We start from the raw sequence: 21,157 nt of genomic DNA on the forward strand, positions 1-21,157 counted from the left end.
GAATTATGGCACCTATCAATATAAAGCTTTGTCATCCCTACTGCCTCTGATCTGGCAGACTCACGAAACACAACTATTGTGTTTGTGAATTATGTCTGAGTGTTGAAGTGTGCCCCTTTCTGTCCGTAATTTAAAAAAAAATGAAAATAGTGCCTTCTGGTTGGCTTAATATAAGGAATTTGATGTATAGCATTTATTTTTACTTTGTACTTTTACTCAAGTATGACAATTTAGTACTTTTTCTACCACTGTACTTAAATACATTTAAAACCAGATATATTTAGACTTTTACTCAAGTAGTATTTTACTGGGTAACTGTCACCTGAGTCATTTTCTGTTAAGGTATCTTTACTTTTACTCAAATATGACAATTGAGTACTTTTTCCACCACCTATGACAACTACCCTCTTACCTCTCAACCCACTGCCAAAACTACCTCTATTTTTTTTCAATTTCTTTACCAGGTAAGTTGACTGAGAACACATTCTCATTTGCAGCAACAACCTGGGGGAATAGTTACAGGGGAGAGGAGGGGGATGAATGAGCCAATTGGAAACTGGGGATTATTAGGTGACCATGATGGTTTGAGGGCCAGATTGGGAATTTAACCAGGACACCCCTACTCTTACAATAAGTGACATGGGATCTTTAATGACCTCAGAGAGTCAGTACACCCATTTAATGTCCCATCTGAAAGACAACACCCTACACAAGGCAATGTCCTCAATCACTGCCCTGGCGAATTGGGATATTTTTTACTTGAGACCAGAGGAAAGAGTGCCTCCTACTGGCCCTCCAACACCACTTCCAGCAGCATCTGGTCTCCCATCCAGGAACTGACCAGGACCAACCCTGCTTAGCTTCAGAATCAAGCCAGTAGTGAGATGCAGGGTGGTATGCTGCTGGCATCTATGACTCACATGAGACTCAATCGTGATCTTATTAGTAGTTTCTGTAAAACCAACCAAATTGTTAGGTCAACATTACATTGAAGGTTAGATCAAACCAATAATGGTGAGAAAATGCACACCTATGACCTGACTAAACCACCAGCCAAAATACAGTACTACCTTTTCACAGCTTTGCTTAGCATTACCCCTTGGTTACCAACTAAGTCATTTTTCACTGCGCAATACAGTTTGTTTGATGCACGGTAGAGCTTTTCTAAAGTGAACATGGCCTTGAAGCACAATACACATCTGTCCAAAAGTGCAGAGCAAATGGCTGTTCTGTTCCTTATGCTCAACACACCTTCCCTTCCACCCCTGCACAAACATCAAACATACCCCCACTCACAATGTGCATCCTCACACAAACAAACCAACACACGTACACACCATGCCAGCCTATAAAGACCAACCTACCACGCACGCATAAACACACACGGATGCACATATACACACACACACACGTACATCATGGGGGATAAGAAGTCCATTTCCTCTCAGACACCATCAATAAAGTTTAAGAAAACGTTCCTGTTGTTTGGTGTCGAGTCTACATCTTTTCATGAATGACAAACTTGAACTCCAAAAACCCTCCATTACGTCTGTGAATTTCTATGCCTGTCAGATTCCCTTTGATAAGAGAAATCCCCTCACATGTCTTCTGTACCCTCTCTAAAGTTCTATTGTGTTTTGTATAAACCCTGTTCCGGGCTAATCTCACAATCCCCGTCCAAGACTTCCTATGTTTGGCAGGATTTCAACTTTGTGAGTGAAGTCTTCTCTCTGGGTTAAAGTTCGGGTACATCATTCTATTTAGAGCCAAAACACCAGAAACACAAACAGGGCCATCATCATAATGTTTGACTAACAATGGGATAGGTACACATGAAGGTAAGCAGATGTGACGATGTCATGCAGGTACAATGACACTAAGGACAAAGGATCTTTGATTTTTTTTTTTTTGTCCTGAATATGTCACCGGAGTTATATGGCATTGCACTCATGTTAAGAAATAGCCACATTTACTGAGATCAAACATCTTTAATACTTTGGTTTGGAAACGTGGTCTATGTTTATACTCACCCACACACAGAATGAAGGAATGCCTCTCTAATGGTGGTGAGTCCAAATCAATGCTACTGTACGCTGTTGTCGCACCGCAGCAAATTACTGTCTCGTAAAAGAATGTAAGAATGCACTTTTGATGTATTACCAGACTATACATGATAATAGCTTACTGAATTAGATCACATTATCCACTTTCAGCCAACCTCAGAAAATCTTTCAATCCAAGTAGACTGGGTTGCAGAGGCATTTTCAGCAGGACAGCAAAACCGCTATGCTTAACGTTTTAATCAATGTTTGAAAGAGATAATGCATAAATAAGATAGTAGCCAAATACCTGGATCCCTCACACACTACTGTATATTATTAGTATTGTATACTACTAGTACTACTGACAGTAATATACTGCTGTATACTCACTTCACAGTGAGGAAGGGTAACAAGAACTTCCCTGAAATATGTATGTTTACATCAAAGCTGGCTGCAAAGCATCAAGGTCATGTTTCAGCAAGTCTACTGAATGCTCAGTCCATTTGCTGTATAAACAGTATAGACCAGGTATTTACCCTACAGAAATAACTGAGGTGTTTTAGGAGTAATTTAAGTATCATGTTAGACACTCAAATCCTGACTCATTTTATAATCATGTGCCATTTTTCTCTAATATGCTTGGAGTTCTAATCAGTATTTGTAAGAGATCATGTATGTATGATAGTGGTCAAATACCTGGGTCACTCACATCTAATACACTCTCAGAAAAATGGTACCTTTCTTTTCTCTCTCTTCTCTACAACAAGTCCCTCACGTGTACACACTTCACCGCTATTCTACTTTTGACCCCAATGTAGCAAGTTCAGGGGACTAGGCCCAATCAGGACTTGAACCTGGGATAAGCAACTGTCAAGCCAACACCTTAACCATTACACTAAGAGGTCTGTTCTTCTTGACAAGGTCACTCAGTGTAGTGTTAAGGTGGCTACAATATTAATTACAGCTCTTTATTGTCACATGCTCTTACAGTATGTAAGCCTTTAAAAAGACTTCACAACTTCAAACTTTAATTAACATAACCATTGACCACTTAAACAGGTACAACACTTCCACTCATGGATGTTTGTCATTAGTTACCACAGCCACAAAGTCGAAATTGGTTATATCGTATTATATCGTATTTTGATCTTAATTTAAGGTTAGGGTTAGGCATAAGGTTAGCATTGTTGTTAAAGTTAGGGTTAGGTTTAAAATCCGATTTTAGGAAGAGGAATTGTAGAAATAGGCAGGGTTTAGCCATTATTGTGACTTTGTGGCTGTGATAACTAGTGACGGCCCTCATGGGTGGCCAAAAATAACTAACTGAAAGACACGCCTTCATTAAGCTATGCCTTCAACGATTGAACCTTTATATTCAAAATATTGAGTCCAAAAATGTACTATTATACTAGATATTCCACACATGTACCTTAAAAGGTACCGACCAGCTCAGTCACTGACAACTTTAATAATAGAACACTAGTCACTTGAATAATGTTTACATATTTTGCATTACTCATCTCATATGTATATACGATGTTCTATCCTATTCTACTGTATCTTAGTTTATGCTGCTCTGACATTGCTCATCCAATATGTATATATTCTTAATTCCATTCCTTTACTTAGATTTGTGTGTATTGGGTGCATTGTTGTGAAATTGTTCGATATTACTTGTCCGTTATTACTGCACTGTTGGAGCTAGAAACACAAGCATTTCACAATAACATCTGCTAAGCACGTGCATGTGACAAATAACATTTGAACAGTACCATCTAAAGTCATAGGTGCTGTACATTGTGCATTTTGATATTTTTGTACCCGAGGGAGCAATACTGTACCCTAACCGTACCTTTTGTTTCTGAGAGTGTATAGTGCTGTATATCCATCATCATGGTATAGTATACCCATACCAGACCTGGGTTCAAATACTATTTAGGGTATTTCAATTATTTTCATTTCAAGATATTTCAAAGTAATTATTTTGATATACACTGCTCAAAAAAATAAAGGGAACACTTAAACAACACAATGTAACTCCAAGTCAATCACACTTCTGTGAAATCAAACTGTCCACTTAGGAAGCAACACTGATTGACAATAAATTTCACATGCTGTTGTGCAAATGGAATAGACAACAGGTGGAAATTATAGGCAATTAGCAAGACACCCCCAATAAAGGAGTGGTTCTGCAGGTGGGGACCACAGACCACTTCTCAGTTCCTATGCTTCCTGGCTGATGTTTTGGTCACTTTTGAATGCTGGCGGTGCTTTCACTCTAGTGGTAGCATGAGTCTACAACCCACACAAGTGGCTCAGGTAGTGCAGCTCATCCAGGATGGCACATCAATGTGAGCTGTGGCAAGAAGGTTTGCTGTGTCTGTCAACGTAGTGTCCAGAGCATGGAGGCGCTACCAGGAGACAGGCCAGTACATCAGGAGACGTGGAGGAGGCTGTAGGAGGGCAACAACCCAGCAGCATGACCGCTATCTCCGCCTTTGTGTAAGGAGGAGCAGGAGAAGCACTGCCAGAGCCCTGCAAAATGACCTCCAGCAGCCACAAATGTGCATGTGTCTGCTCAAACGGTCAGAAACAGACTCCATGAGGGTGGTATGAGGGCCCGACGTCCACAGGTGGGGGTTGTGCTTACAGCCCAACACCGTGCAGGACGTTTGGCATTTGCCAGAGAACACCAAGATTGGCAAATTCGCCACTGGCGCCCTGTGCTCTTCACAGATGAAAGCAGGTTCACACTGAGCACGTGACAGACGTGACAGAGTCTGGAGACACCGTGGAGAACATTCTGCTGCCTGCAACATCCTCCAGCATGACCGGTTTGGTGGTGGGTCAGTCATGGTGTAGGGTGGCATTTCTTTGGGGGGCCGCACAGCCCTCCATGTGCTTGCCAGAGGTGGCCTGACTGCCATTAGATACCGAGATGAGATCCTCAGACCCCTTGTGAGACCATATGCTGGTGCGGTTGGCCCTGGGTTCCTCCTAATGCAAGACAATGCTAGACCTCATGTGGCTGGAGTGAGTCAGCAGTTCCTGCAAGAGGAAGGCATTGATGCTATGGACTGGCCCGCCCGTTCCCCAGACCTGAATCCAATTGAGCACATCTGGGACATCATGTCTCGCTCCATCCACCAACGCCACGTTGCACCACAGACTGTCCAGGAGTTGGCGGATGCTTTAGTCCAGGTCTGGGAGGAGATCCCTCAGGAGACCATCCGCCACCTCATCAGGAGCATGCCCAGGCGGTGTAGGGAGGTTGTACAGGCACGTGGAGGTCACACACACTACTGAGCCTCATTTTAAGGACATTACATCAAAGTTGGATCAGCCTGTAGTGTGGTTTTCCACTTTAATTTTGAGTGTGACTCCAAATCCAGACCTCCATGGGTTGATAAATTGGATTTCCATTGATTATTTTTGTGTGATTTTGTTGTCAGCACATTCAACTATATAAAGAAAAAAGTATTTAATAAGATTATTTCTTTCATTCAGATCTAAGATGTGTTGTTTAAGTGTTCCCTTTATTTTTTTGAGCAGTATATTTTCTTTGAAGATACAATTAGTTGAATAGTGGAATGTATTTGGAAATACACTTGGAAAGTATTGGTGTGTATTTGATAATACTGAAATACACAAACAATTGTATTTCAAATATAAACATTCAAGTACTCCATGCATTAAAACTTGGGAATGTTAGTTGAAAAAAATACAAAAAAATAAATGATTTGGTCAAAGAAAATAAGTAATTAATTTCAAATACAAATACTCAACACATTTATTTGAACCCAGGTCTGACCCATATCGATATACACTGAGTTTATAAAACATTATGAACACCTGCTCTTTCCATGACATAGACTGACCAGGTGAATCCAGGTGAAAGCTATGATCCCTTATTGATGTCACCTGGTAAATCCCCTTCAATCAGTGTAGATGAATGGGCGGAGACAGGTTAAATTGGATTGTGTATTTGTGCTATTCAAAGGGTGAATGGGCAAGACAAAAGATTGAAATGCTTTTGAACAGGGTATGGTAGTAGGTGCCATGGTTTGAGTGTGTTAAGAATTGCAACGCTGTTGGATTTTTCACGCTCAACAGTTTCCTGTATGTATCAAGAATGGTCCACCACCCAAAGGACGACCAATTGAGGCTGTTCTGAGGGCAAAAGTGGGGAGGGAGGGTGTGCAACTCAATATTAGGAAGATGTTCCTAATGTTTTTTACACTCAGTGTATACAAACCCATGTAGACAGATGTGGGAAGTAAGCAGGATTATCTGAAATGGTAAATGTTAGACAACCTTCAGCGAACATTTAAATGATTCACACAAAATCATTACCCATAATTCTCAACCACAGTGCTGCCAATCAGCAGCCTTTCCTGAATGAAATATACAGGTATCTTATAGACAACCCTCCACACACACACACACACACACACACACACACACACACACACACACACACACACACACACACACACACACACACGTGTGGAACGACAACAGAGAGGGATTTGTCTTTTCTGGAAGAAAAAAGAAAGAAAGATTAAATCAAGAGGTGCATCAGTATCTAAAGACGTATTAAAAAGGAGTGATCCTCTAAGCCTCCGGCTGGTCACTGAGCAAATGAAACATGGACAGATTTGGGGATTGGTTCTTCCTCCTGAAGATTATGCGTCTGAGGATATGACCTTGTCCGTGCCACACATACCGGTTTGGTCAGACAGCATTCATTGAGAGGCTGTCACAGTTGAGAGAGGGATGCTAGAGACCTACATTCTCTAGCTCCTCATACATTGGGACCACGAATGTACGACTGTAGAGTAGGTATTCATATAACATATGTGTATTTTCTTCTCTTCCTCACCCCCGCCCAAATTTCTTTTAGCCGTTATCTTTACAGACCGCATGGAAGGTGATACTCATGAAGGGGAAAACGGCCCAGAGGCTAGGGTTTCAGACCAAGCTTTTACTCTTTCCAGAAATGACATATATGGATGGACAGACAGACCAATGGGACACACAAACATGGTGGTTTGGTAGAGTGGTAGACAGATCAGCTGTTGAGCTGCACTGACCAGAAAAAGGAAATGGGAAATGTTATATGATATGTACATCACAATCCATGTGTATCTGTCTAAACACGGTTATGATATATACCATAGTCTGGTCAACAGATTTGTCTTGGATGCAGGGGCTCCTTGATATTGCTTCTCTGTGCTGATGTGTAAGGTGTGGTTTCTGAACATGAAACATCATGGGTAAAATCATTTAAAACACAATAAATGTGACTACTCTCTTGTGATTGACTATTATTATTGTCCTTACAATAATTACAATTGTAAGTTTATGGTAAGTTATTGTCGTACAGACTAATGCATACACTAACTCAGATGAAAAAGGGGAGGCACCATATTCCTGAACCTTGTTTGAGACTGTGCTGCTATTTCTTTCAGATAGCTCTCTTGAATCAATGCTGACCATCTCCATCTTGTGGCAGTCAGTAGTACTGTAGGATGTATTGTGAAACGCTCATTGCAAATGTCTCACAATACTCAGTTCATTCAAAACAGCCATGCTCAATTTACCGGAGGAACTACAGCGTATAAAGCATTTGGTGTTAATCTCAATGTGGAGCAGTGAGTTCACAGTCAGCTTGGCTGCTTCCTCATGCTAGCATGAAATATAGCAGAGCAGCAACACCCTAAAGGTTTTAGATATGAACAACCAGGGGCTATTCTTCATTCTTTCTTAATGACTGTATCCAAATCACTGGTGTTCAGTGGGACTGCAGTCTATTCTTTCTCAGAAAGCACGAGTAAAGTTCTGGGCAGACCCAGGCTAGTTCTGATAGGGAATCCCCATCTACTCTCTCCTGCCTGACCCTCCTGTACACGTTACACTATAAATGACTTAGCCCACTACAGGGAGAGCCCGTCTGTGTTATAGACTGGTCGACTCCCCCTTGGATGGTAAGAATGTGCTTCAAAGAGCATAACATCTGCAGCACGAGAAGGTCCCGCTGACGCTAACCCATATTTTGTGTCAGCTGATACCCCCCTTTCATTTTCTCTTACTCCCTCTCTCTCTGTTACTCTCTCTGTCATGATCCCTGTCACAGTTTCAATCTTTATCTTTCTATATCTCTCATGAGTTACCGAATTCCAATGTTCAGATGCTGAACCGAATGCAATCTGACCGAAATGGTGAACAGGGGCGCATACGGTGCATTATGGCTCTATACTCCAAGCTTAGACAGGAGCTAAGAGTCTCAGAGCTACTGGGCATGTCAGCATCTGACCGAGGTGGCCTTGTCACTGGCAAAGGTGAAAGTTTGTTTTGGTGGAGAGGGGAGCAGCAGTACTACACCTTCAGGCAAGGTGTGGATTGGAGAAATGATCTGGCCAGCTGCCTTGGTTTTGTCATGGTCACCTAGTGGTGGGCGACGCACAATTGGCCCCGTCCGATTTAGGGGAGGGTTTGGTCATTGAAGGCCGTCATTGTAAAATAAAAATGTGTTCTTAACTGACTTGCCTAGATAAATAAAGGTTAAATTAAATAAATAAATAAAATACTGTATTTAAAAGTACAACAGTAGGCTTACAACATTCCATAAAATCGGTCCTCCGTGTATCACGTCCCCCACCCCCTTCCTCTCACCCTGAAAGGAGGGTACCAGGTTTCTTCTCCAGTGTTCTGTCTAGCCTGAGTTTGCCCCTGTCTCTCCATTTTCCCATTCCATCCCTGCTGTGAAAGGGGGCTGGGGACTCTTCCCTGAGCTCCCGCAGCTTTCCAGCTCCAAACACCACAGGATGCTGGGGACGAATATCTACATCCTCCTCCTCTACCTCCGTCTGCACATGTGCCGAAAACATTACTGACATTTTCCACCTCAGGGGCCCTTTTTAGACAAGTAAAGGATTCAGGATGCATGATGTTCATGTTTATTTGCACCTAACCCTAGCATCCTGGCCTGGGGAATGAGAATGAAAGTATCTGTTAACCCACTCGTTAATCTCACACACTCCCTTTTCTCACACTGACTCTGCTCCCCAGTCCCACTGCTCCTGCTATTGCCACTAGCTCCTAGTTTCCTTTTAGGCTTGGATCAGTGTAATCCTAATTCAAAGAGGCAATAGAGAACCTGCAGTCACAATCAAATATCTTTGCAGTGAGGAAGGGTAACAAGAACTCCTCTGAAATGTGTTTACATCAAAGCTGTCAGCAGAGCATCCGGGTCATCATGTTTGAGCAAGTTAACTCAATGCTCAGTTTATTTACATACAGTACTAGCTATTTACCCAACAGAAATGTTCATTTTATAGTCCTGTGCGAGTTTTCTCCAATATGCTTGGAGTTCTAATCAGTAATTGAGAGAGATCATGTATACAAACAAAACTATCATACAACAAGGTGTATCAAATTATATAATTTATTGGTGAGCCTGTGGGTATTTTTTTTACACACAAGGCCACATTAAATATTTATTTAAACCTTATTTTACCATGTAAGTTGACTGACAACCCATCATTTACGGCAACAACCTGGGGAATAGTTACAGAGGAGAGGAGGGGGGGATGAATGAGCCAATTGGAAGCTGGGGATGATTGGGAATTTAGCCAGGACACCGGGGTTAACACCCCTACTCTTATGATAAGCTCTATGGGGTTTTTAATGACCACAGAGAGTCATGACACCCTTTTAACGTGCCATCTGAAAGACGGCACCCTACACAGGGCAATTACTGCCCTGGAGCATTGGGATTTGTTTTTAAGACCGGAGTTAAAGAGTGCCTCTTACTGACCCTCTAACACAACTTCCAGCAGCATCTGGTCTCCCATCCAGGGACAGACCAGGACCAACCCTGCTTAGCTTGGGATGCAGGGTGGTATGCTGCTGGCAAATATAATATATATATATATAATAAACTCAATCAACAAACTTTAAAAAGACACTGATCTTCATCTGTAACTCCACCAATTACAGCACCCATAGTGCAACAGCAGAATGATTTCACACTCAATGACCTTGTTCCTCTAAACTCATTTAGTCAGATGCTGATATTCCAGGGTACTTCTTCCTAAGAATCTCCAGGAATATATTACAATAAATAATATGAACATTTTATTTCCTATTGAGCATAGATTCTAGCAGAGATAGTCTTAAGACATTGGACTGGAAATGATTAATTTCCCCTTTCCATTCCATGGGGCCATTAACTGTTGTTGATGCATCTGCAAATATAAATATTTTATTGTCTCTTCCTGATGATTTATCGCTTCCAAAAGCTTTACTCTCTTGTATTTGTTTGCTGATTGTCTAAGAGTAAAGTGAACACTATCTCAAACCCTGATACTCAAAGCCCTTTGTAGTCTCTTGTGTATGCCTGCTCAGCCTGTGGTTAGCATTGCTTAATGTTGGAGCCACAGGCATGAACATACCAGCACCAGCAGAGTCTCTGAGGGAAATGAGCGCAAGAAGCAGCACTGCGTAACATTAGCGGTATAATGGGGGTATAATGCGCTTGTGAACGGCTTCCCATGGCAAATCAACTCCCAAACCCAAAGCCTGTCCACACGCCTTTATCCCTGGAACCATCCGTAGGGCGATGACATCATCCCGCAGTGGGACTACAGAGGATATCGCAGGGCATCCTGCCGTCCTCAGCCAACAAATCACAGGGAGATAAAACCCACATCAATATGCACATCAGAATGAATAGATTGGGGAATAGTCCCCGTATCAGACACACCGTATCAGAGCTGGACACGAGACAAATTAAACAGCCTTTCCTTCTCTAATATGAGTGTCAGTGCTCCTCTGGCTGAAGGCTCTAGAGAGGCTCTTGTTTGTTCTGAGATGAAACAGGAGATAGAACAACGCAACATTTGCCAGCAGTGCTGATGATTTATGCAGAGGTGGAAATGTAGGAATATGCTTAACATTTTGAAAGCTCCATCTGTTGGAGAGAATACTATCTTCTCTTTGATTGGGTTATAGGGTCATCAAAACAAAAAGTACATATACAGTACCAGTCAAAAGTTTGGACAAACCTATTCATTCAAGGGTTTTTCTTTATTTGACTATTTTCTGCATTGTAGAATAATAGTGAAGACGTCAACACTATGAAATAGCACATATGGAATCATGTAGTAACCCAAAAAGTGTTAGACAAATAAATACATATTTTATATTTGAGATCCTTCAAAGTTGATGATTGACTGACCTTCATGTCTTAAAGTAATGATGAACTGTCGTTTCTCTTTGCTTATTTGAGCTGTTCCTGCCATAATATGGACTTGGTCTTTTACCAAAAAGGGCTATCTTCTGTATACCAACCCTACCTTGTTACAACACAACTGATTGGCTCAAACGCATTAAGAAGGGAAGAAATTCCACAAATTAACTTTTAACAAGGCACACCTGTTAATTGAAATGCATTCCAGATGACTACCTCATGAAACTGGTTGAGAGAATGCCAAGAGTGTGCAAAGCTGTCATTAAGGCAAAGGGTGGCTACTTTGAAGAATCAAAAATATATTTTGATTTGTTTAACCCTTTTTGGGTTACTACATGATTCCATATGTGTTATTTCATAGTTCTGATGTCTTCACTATTATTCTACAATGTAAAAAATAATAAAAATAAAGACAAACCCTGGAATGAGTAGGTGTGTCCAAACTTTTGACTGGTACTGTACATTATGGTAATATAAGTGGCATATTGCAGTATGTGTATAGCCTACAACAGTAGTCAACTAAGCACAGTATAGTACTATTGAGACTGAAACTATCCATAATTTTAAGTTCATCCTAAACGTTATACAACAGCAGCCAATATAGTCAATGTTTGAAGCGTCATAAAAAAAAGAGAAATCATACTTTGGGGATGAATCAGTCACACATTGTGCATTGTTGTTTTTCAAGAGGAAAGAGCAACGTCAAGAGGAAGGTGTTGAGGGTAAACTGAACATTAGGACTAAGTGATGAGTGAGCATGTGATACAGAGAGCGTTACCTATGCCATGCCTTGGCATCCACCAGCCTTTAGCGGAGTTGGGACTTGCACAGGCTGCCACTGCAGATACACTTTCTCCCCTTTGGTTTTAGCTCATGGTTATGAAAATCAAAAATGTACACACAAATAGCAACCATGCTATTTCTTCCCCTATGTTGCCACAACACACACAGGCTCTGCCAGCCGAGACATGGCAAGGGGTGCCAAGCACAATACTGCACTTAAAAATCAACCACTGCTAATTGATGGAAATTTGCCTTTTATCCTATTTCCTGCATGTTTTCCTTAAGCGTGGGTGTGTTAGATATGTTTATAATTTGTTCTCTTGATTTTGTATTTTCTGCAACAGCTTTTATCTTTTAAACATATGAATTATCCTTATTTGCACTTAAGCACTCAATAAATGCTGAAAGTGAGACTAGTGAAAAAAGGTTGCGTATACTGCAGATCACAGGTGGCCAATGGAACCTTAACTGGGGAAGACGGGCTAATAGTAAAGACTGGAACGGAATCAATGGATTGCTATCAAACACATCAAACACATGGTTGCCACGTGTTTCATACCATTCCATCCACTCTATCCCAGACATTATTATGAGCCATCCTCCCCCCAGCAGCCTCCTGTTCTGCAGATGCTTGTATGATTCTGTAACACATGTTTCCAGGCATCAACAATGCTCTCAGATCATCCATTCTGGTTTATCTCTAAAGTTCTCTGTGTTGGGCAGGAGATAGATCTCTGACATGAGGCATGTGTTGATGAGTGTATGTCATCATGTCACTCTCCTTATTCTGCTGCCAGCACATGAGGGATGGGGTGCCTGTAGGACCTATTCCATGTCACGGGGTCTTCCTAATTCATTCTTTCTGCACTGACACACTGCACAGATGTAATGAAAATATAGTCTCTTCTCAGAACTGCCCCGGGATGCAAAATGTTGTGTTACTAACAACATGAACAGTAATCTCAGTGGAGCAGTACCATAGTATTTGCAGTGATTTCATGGCTATCATCAATCTTAGATAAAGAGAAAGCTCAATGTGTTTTACTACAAGCCACAGCACTGTTCTGCACAGATGTTGTATATGGGAGAACAAGGGAAAAGGAGTATGATAAGGCCAAACACCATATTCAGCTTGTTAAGAAATGCAAGATACAATATGACCTCTACTTGACAACCAGTCGTTTGCAGCAGAGGCATGGGTCTCATTTATCCAGCTGTAAACTTTTTGATCTAGTTGTTTTGCGCAAGCAATAAGTAAAATAAACATGCTTCATGGAACATTATGGATAAGGTTGTGATGTTTTGTTTTTCTCATTAGAAAAAATTGAAACAAACTGGAAAGCTTGAGTTGTTTTTAAGGGGACTAGCTCTGGCAGTCTAGGAGAGAACATCAGAGACACCTTATGTATCAGATATAATTGCAGTGTATTTTTTTCTAACTTTGCATGCTATCTCTATGTTGACATATCATGTTCCGTCTATTCCAGGGAAAAGGCTGATTACACTGCCATGTGAATACTTAGATTCAAGGAGTGAGTGAGAGAGAGAGAGTTGTGTAGTCTCATATCCACAGGTCATCTGTCTGCACAACAATACATCACCCAGAATTCCCTTTTCCCCAGCTCAGCAGCTCTGGGCTTGCTCTCTCAGGCCAAGCCAAGCAGTGGCTGCTGCCAGCTCCCTCACATTGTCACCTTGTATTGTTCCTAGCAAGATTATCTGTTGGAAAAGCTAACTCTGTCTGGCTAGTGCGCAAAAACAGTAAATTTGTTTATCTTAACAGTTTACAGTCTGTCATTCTTTCCCCCCTCTTTATTTGTGCAGAGAAGAACAAATGTAATATATCAGATGCTGTCTTAGCAATGGGAGGTTTGATTGTGAAACTGATACAGAACTTGTTTTTGCTCATTGTTCTCAGATTTTAATTGAGAATTCGGACATCCAGGAGACAGTAATTTGTCATTTTAGGACAACAAACTCTTTACCAAGATTAGTCATCCTTATAAGTGAATTCTGCTGTCCCCTGGTGGACCGATATAGGTATTTCTGCTTATGCATGTCTATCCAAGGGGATGTCCACCAGGTGGTAGCAAAGGGTTGTGAAGACTCAATCTCCACAACATGGTTATCCAAGTCCAGGAAATTACTATGGGAATAGGGCAGGAGAAAAATACCATAGTGAGCTTCAAAAGGTTTTCTCCTTTACTTATTCACAAAAGCCTCTTCTTTTGGGGTTCTGCTATTTTCCACCAAGTACTAACATTAATTATCTGGATAATATGTGTGCATTGCTTGATAATGTGGGGGAAAAAAAGAAACCTATCCAGAAACTGTGGATAGATAGCGGCATTCGCACAAAACTGAAAGCATGAACCACTGCATTTAACCATGGAAAGTTGACTGGGTATATGGCCGAATACAAACAGTGTAGCTATTCCCTCCACGAGGCAATCAAACAAGCGAAATGTCAGTATAGAGACAAAGTGGAGTTGCAATTCAACGGCTCAGACACGAGATGTATGTGGCAGGGTCTACAGACAATCACAGACACCTACGTCTTGCTTCCAGACAAACTAAACTCCTTCTTTGCCCGTTTTCAAGCTAATACAGTGCCACCGACGCATGGCCCACTACCAAGAACTGTGAGCTCTCCTTCTCTGTGGCCGACGTGAGTAAGACATTTAAACGTGTTATCCCTCGCAAGGCTGCCAAAAAAAATAGTTGTTCTGATGTGTGTAGTGAGGACCGTGCAGACGCTGCACTTGATGCATTTATTCAATTGTTTCTTCCAGTTATTGATAATCATGCACCTATTAAGATATGTTATAACTGTTTAAGACCCTATAGATTGATGGAATTAATTGAAAAGTTGTACGGTTCAGTGGGACAAGGCAAAAGTAGCGATGAATAAGTTACTAGAATTGTATTTACTCCTTTTTCTCCCCAATTTCATGGTATCCAATTGGTAGTTACAGTCTTGTCTATCGCTGTAACTTCGGTACGGACTCGGGAGATGCGAAGGTCGAGAGCCGTGCGTCCCCCGAAACACAATCCAACCAAGCCGCACTGCTTCTTGACACAATGCCCACTTAACCCGGAAGCCAGTCACACCAATGTGTCAGAGGAAACACTGTACACCTGGCAACCGTGTCAGCGTGCACTGCGCCCGGCCCACCACAGGAGTCGCTAGAGTGCGATGGGACAGGGACATCCCTGCCGGCCAAACTTTCCCCTAACCCGGATGACACTAAGCCAATTGTGTGCCGCCCCATGGGTCTCCCGGTTGCGGCCAGCTGCGACAGAGCCTGGACTCAAACCCAGAATCTCTAGTGGCACAGCTTGTACTGCAATGCAGCGCCTTAGACCACTGCGCCACTCGGGAGGCCCTCTGCAAGCAATTTCCTAGACCGGTCAGTGGCCTTATCATTATGCATTTCTCTAGTCCCTTTACAACCCCGTATCCCAGTCCATGCCCTAGACAACCATCTCCTAGGAACAGGACTGGTGTGCCAGACCACGATTCCCATTTCCCTCACAGTTGCTCACAACCACCATGAACAGATCACTTTCCTCATCATAGACTCTCCTGCACACCCCGTAGTTTTAGGTTTCCCCTGGTTACAGTTGCATAACCCCAGGATATCACGGACAGAGAGGAGGTTGTTGGTTTAGTCGCAGGAGTGTCAGGGGAGCTGTGTCTATCTGTGCCACCTCCGTGGAAAGTCCAGACCAGGCCAGACATGTCCCTATCCCGGAGGAATACCGGGACCTACAGGTGGCTTTTTCAAAGACTTGTGCCATGTGCCTGCCCCCTCATCGCCTATGGGACTGCACTATCGATCTACTGCCTGGTTATACCCTCCCCCGGGGGCATATCTACCCTCTCTCACGTGCAGAGACCGAAGCCATGGAGGTCTACGTCCCGGAGGCGCTGGCCAAAGGACCTCTCTGGCCTCCTCCAGCTTCTTTTTCATGAAGAAGAAGGACGGAGGTCTCCGCCACTATATTGATTACCAGACACTGAATAAGACAACTGTTAAATTCAGCTATCCCTTGCCTCTCATACCAACTGTGATCGAACTTTACCAAATTGGATTTACGCAGACTGCCTTCAGCACCAGCACTGGGCACTATGAATACAGGGTAATGCCTTATGGCCTGACAAATGCGCTGTGTAGTAGTGTACATAGACGACATCTTGGTGTACTCCACTACACGCGAGCAACATGTCTCTCATGTCAGGTCCGTTTTGGAGAGGCTGATAGGGCATCACCTGTACGCCATGGTGGAGAAGTGCCTTTTCTTGCAACAGGGTACTACGGCACTACGGGATCCGCAAAGTGGAGTCTTTTGTTAAGACATTTAGCTAGCTAGCTAAACAATGAACCATAATCCCAACTCATGACGTTACTACCCTGCATGAATCTGCAGGTAGCTCACCAACCAGGTTCAATATTAGCTAGCTAACATTACATTATAACTAGTCAAGCAAATGTCTCTTAGATACGAAGAATAAGATCATACACGTAACTTTAGCTAGCGAGCCGGTCACGACTGTCGAAAGGAGCGGACCAAAGTGCAGCGTGGTTGTAGTTCCACATTTTATTTAATCCGTGAAACTTTGCAATACATAAATAACTGAATTGACAAAACAAACAAACAAACAAACCGTGACGCAGAGAGAAACAAACACTACTCAAAATATAATAACCCACAAAACCCAGGAAGAAAAACTCCTACTTAAATATGATCTCCAATCAGAGACAACGAGGCTCAGCTGCCTCCAATTGGAGATCATCCCCCCCAAAAAACATAGAAATAGAAAACTATAACTAAACATAGATATAGAAAACATAGAAAAAAAACACAAAACACCTCCTGTCACGCCCTGACCTACTCTACCATAGAAAATAACATCTTACTATGGTCAGGACGTGACAGTACCCCCCCCCCCCTCTGGAAAGGGTAAATCAGGAACTGGGTAGGTACCTTCGTAGTTACTGTCAGGGGAGTAGGCTGCGTTTCTGTCTAACCCCACACCCTTTCAGTGTGTTCCAAGCTATCTGCTGGTCCTGGCACCCTGGCACCGGAGTCAGATTGAGGCTCTTGCATTGGACGATTGGTTTCGGCGTGCTGAGGAGGTATGGAACACAGCACACACCCGTCTCCAGTGCGTCGTCCTTCAGCAGAAGGCGCAGGCAGATGGTAATGGTGGTACTGTCACAACAGCCTTCGCTTTGGCTCCCCCTCCGGTGTCACCAGCCTTCTAGCTGCTGCCGAACCTGCTGCTGGCAAACGATCTTCACTCATCAACCCCGGACTTGACACGTCATCATTACACACACCTGGTTGCAATCCCCACTCTATAACTGTATATATACTCATATACTCCCTCTGTCATTTGTCTTTGTCGGTCATTGTAAATGTTGCTTGTTTTCCTGAGAGGAATCTCTCCTACTTTTTCCTGAGTACTTTATTATTTTGCACTTCGTCCCGCGTTTATACAGTGGGGGGGAAAAGTATTTGATCCCCTGCTGATTTTGTACGTTTGCCCACTTACAAAGAAATGATCAATCTATAATTTTAATGGTAGGTTTATATGAACAGTGAGAGACAGAATAACAACAAAAATCCAGAAAAACGCATGTCAAAAATGTTATAAATTGATTTGCATTTTAATGAGGGAAATAAGTATTTGACCCCTCTGCAAAACATGACTTAGTACTTGGTGGCAAAACCCTTGTTGGCAATCACAGAGGTCAGACGTTTCTTGTAGTTGACCACCAGGTTTGCACACATCTCAGGAGGGATTTTGTCCCACTCCTCTTTGCAGATCTTCTCCAAGTCATTATGGTTTCGAGGCTGACTTTTGGCAACTCGAACCTTCAGCTCCCTCCACAGATTTTCTATGGGATTAAGGTCTGGAGACTGGCTAGGCCACTCCAGGACCTTAATGTGCTTCTTCTTGAGCCAGTCCTTTGTTACCTTGGCCGTGTGTTTTGGGTCATTGTCATGCTGGAATACCCACCCACGACCCATTTTCAATGCCCTGGCTGAGGGACGGAGGTTCTCACCCAAGCTAATTGGAGTCAGGAGTCGGCTGACCTGGAGTCCAATCAATGAGATGAGATTGGAGATGTTGGTTAGAGCTGCCCTGCCCTAATAACACTCACAAAATGTTAGTTTGCTATTCACAAGAAGCATTGCCTGATGTGAACCATGCCTCGAACAAAAGAGATCTCATAAGACCTAAGATTAAGAATTGTTAACTTGCATAAAGCTGGAAAGGGTTACAAAAGTATCGCTAAAAGCCTTGATGTTCATCAGTCCACGGTAAGACAAATTGTCTATCAATGGAGAAAGTTCAGCACTGTTGCTACTCTCCCTAGGAGTGGCCATCCTGCAAAGATGACTGCAAGAGCACAGCGCAGAATGCTCAATGAGGTTAAGAAGAATCCTAGAGTGTCAGCTAAAGACTTACAGAAATCTCTGGAACATGCTAACATCTCTGTTGACGAGTCTACGATAGGTAAAACAAAACAAGAATGGTGTTCATGGGAGGACACCACGGAAGAAGCCACTGCTGTCCAAAAAAAACATTGCTGCACGTCTGAAGTTCGCAAAAGAGCACCTGGATGTTCCAAAGCGCTACTGTCAAAATATTCTGTGGATAGATGAAACTAAAGTTGAGTTGTTTGGAAGGAACACACAACACTATGTGTGGAGAAAAAAATCACAGCACACCAACATCAAAATATGGTGGAGTGAGCATCATGGTTTGGGGCTGCAGTGCTGCTTCAGGGCATTGGCAGCTTGCTATTATCGACGGAAAAATGAACTCCCAAGTTTATCAAGACATTTTGCAGGAGAATGTAAGGCTCTGTCCGCCAATTGAAGCGCAACAGAAGTTGGATGATGCAACAGGACAACGACCAAAAAACACAGAAGTAAATCAACAACAGAGTGGCCCAGTCCTGACCTCAACCCGATTGAGATTCTGTGGCATGACCTCAAGAGAGCGATTCACACTAGACATCCCAAGAATATTGCTGAACTGAAACAGTATTGTAAAGAGGAATGGTCCAAAATTCCTCCTGACCGTTGTGCCTGTCTGATCCGCAACGACAGAAAATGTTTGGTTGAGGTTATTGCTGTCAAAGGAGGGTCAACCAGTTATTAAATCCAAAGGTTCACATACTTATTCCACCCTGCACTGTGAAAGTTTACACGGCGTGTTCAATAAAGACATGAAAATGTACAATTGTTTGTGTGTTATTAGTTTAAGTAGACTGTGCTTGTCTATTGTTGTGACTTAGATGAAGATCAGATCAAATTGTATGATACATTTATGCAGAAATCCAGGTAATTCCAAAGGGTTCACACACTTTTTCTTGCCACTGTATGTACAGTATTTACTATAGTATTCACTGTAGTGTTTTTGCAGACATGACTGTAGTATTTACTGTAGTGTTTTTTCGGACATGACTGTAGTATACTGTAGTTTTCACAGTCCCTGATTAGAGCGGAACAATAAAAAAATGCAGTGGAACTGGCTTCGATGTCCAGAGTTGAGTGTGAGGGGTCTAGAGCATCTACAGATGGACTATCCAAGTGAAGTGTTAACCTACAATATAGTACTACAGTCATGTCTGCAAACACACTAAAGTGAATACTATAGTATACTACAGTCATGTCCGCAAAAACACTACAGTGATTACTAGTGAAGTCTGCAAAAAACACTATAGTGAATACTATATTATACTACAGTCATGTCCACAAAAAACACTACAGTGAATACTACAGTAAAGTCCTCTAAAACACTATAGTGAATACTATAGTATACTAGTAATGTCCGCAAAAACATTACAGTAAATACTAAAGTAAAGCCAGCAAAAGCACTACAGTGAGTACTATAGTATATAAATATAGTAATATTACAGTATTTAGACTATAGTATACTATAGTAGTTGTTCATGTGGGTTAGCTGTAAATGTGTAACATGTTTTAACTAGGACCTTAATGGAAATGTAAAAAAAAAATGCTTTGTTATTGTCTTATTCTCAACACATTTCTAAACGCATTGTATCCACATTTGTGACTCACTACCTGGATTCGGTCTTATGTAGCAAAATTCGAAATTGTGTTTTTTTACATTATATAAAAGTAGAGACTCAGAGCGACAAAATGGTATGGCTGTATTGTATTTTTAAATGGTCAAATAAAATCAACCAATCAATCAAGGGATACTACAGTGAGGAGTATAGTATTTGCAAAAATGTCTAAAAACATGTTTTTACTTTTTCATTATGGGGTATTGTGTGTCGGTGGGTGAGATTTTGTTTATTTGTATCAATTTTGAATTCAGGTTGCAACACATCAAAATGTGGAATAAGTCAAAGGTTATGAATACTTTTATGAAGGCGCAGTATGTGGTTAAAAATAGACAATGCACAGGGCAAGCGTGAAGAACAGTGAGCTTCCTGACTTCACACCACTCTGATGATCATCACAGCAATCTCTCTCAAGTCATGACCATGGATCAGCTCAACATCTCCATCTCCAACATCTCAAGGAATCCTGGCAACATTGTATCCAGTACACTGATGGGACTGTGCTGCCTAGTGGGCCTCCCTGCAAATATAGCTGTCGTGGTGGTCATTCTGCGCCAGGTAAAAATAGATAATGTCACCCTGAAACTGATGCTGAATCTGGCTTGTTCTGACGTCCTGTGTCTGGCCTCCCTCCCTGTGCGGATCTATTCCCTCCTGTGTGGTTGGAATCTTGGCCGTGGGCTCTGCAAGTTCTTCTCCTTCATGGTCTATTGCAGCCTATATATCAATATCATGACTGTGACTATGATGAGTGTGCAGCGCTACGTGTCGGTTCTCTACCACCATCAGTGGACCAGGCTGGGAAGGAGAGGTGAGAAGGTATTGCTACTTGCACTATGGGGACTTGCATGCATCCTAACCGGGCCTGCAGTTGGGACAAGGAATATAGTTGTTACAGGTTCTGGTCTGACGTCAAAGACACACTGAATCAGACTGGGAAAGAGTGGCTGTTCTTTTTTTTGAGACAT

Source organism: Salmo trutta, chromosome 29, assembly GCF_901001165.1.
Source record: "Salmo trutta chromosome 29, fSalTru1.1, whole genome shotgun sequence".
NCBI classification, from domain to species: Eukaryota; Metazoa; Chordata; class Actinopteri; order Salmoniformes; family Salmonidae; genus Salmo; species Salmo trutta.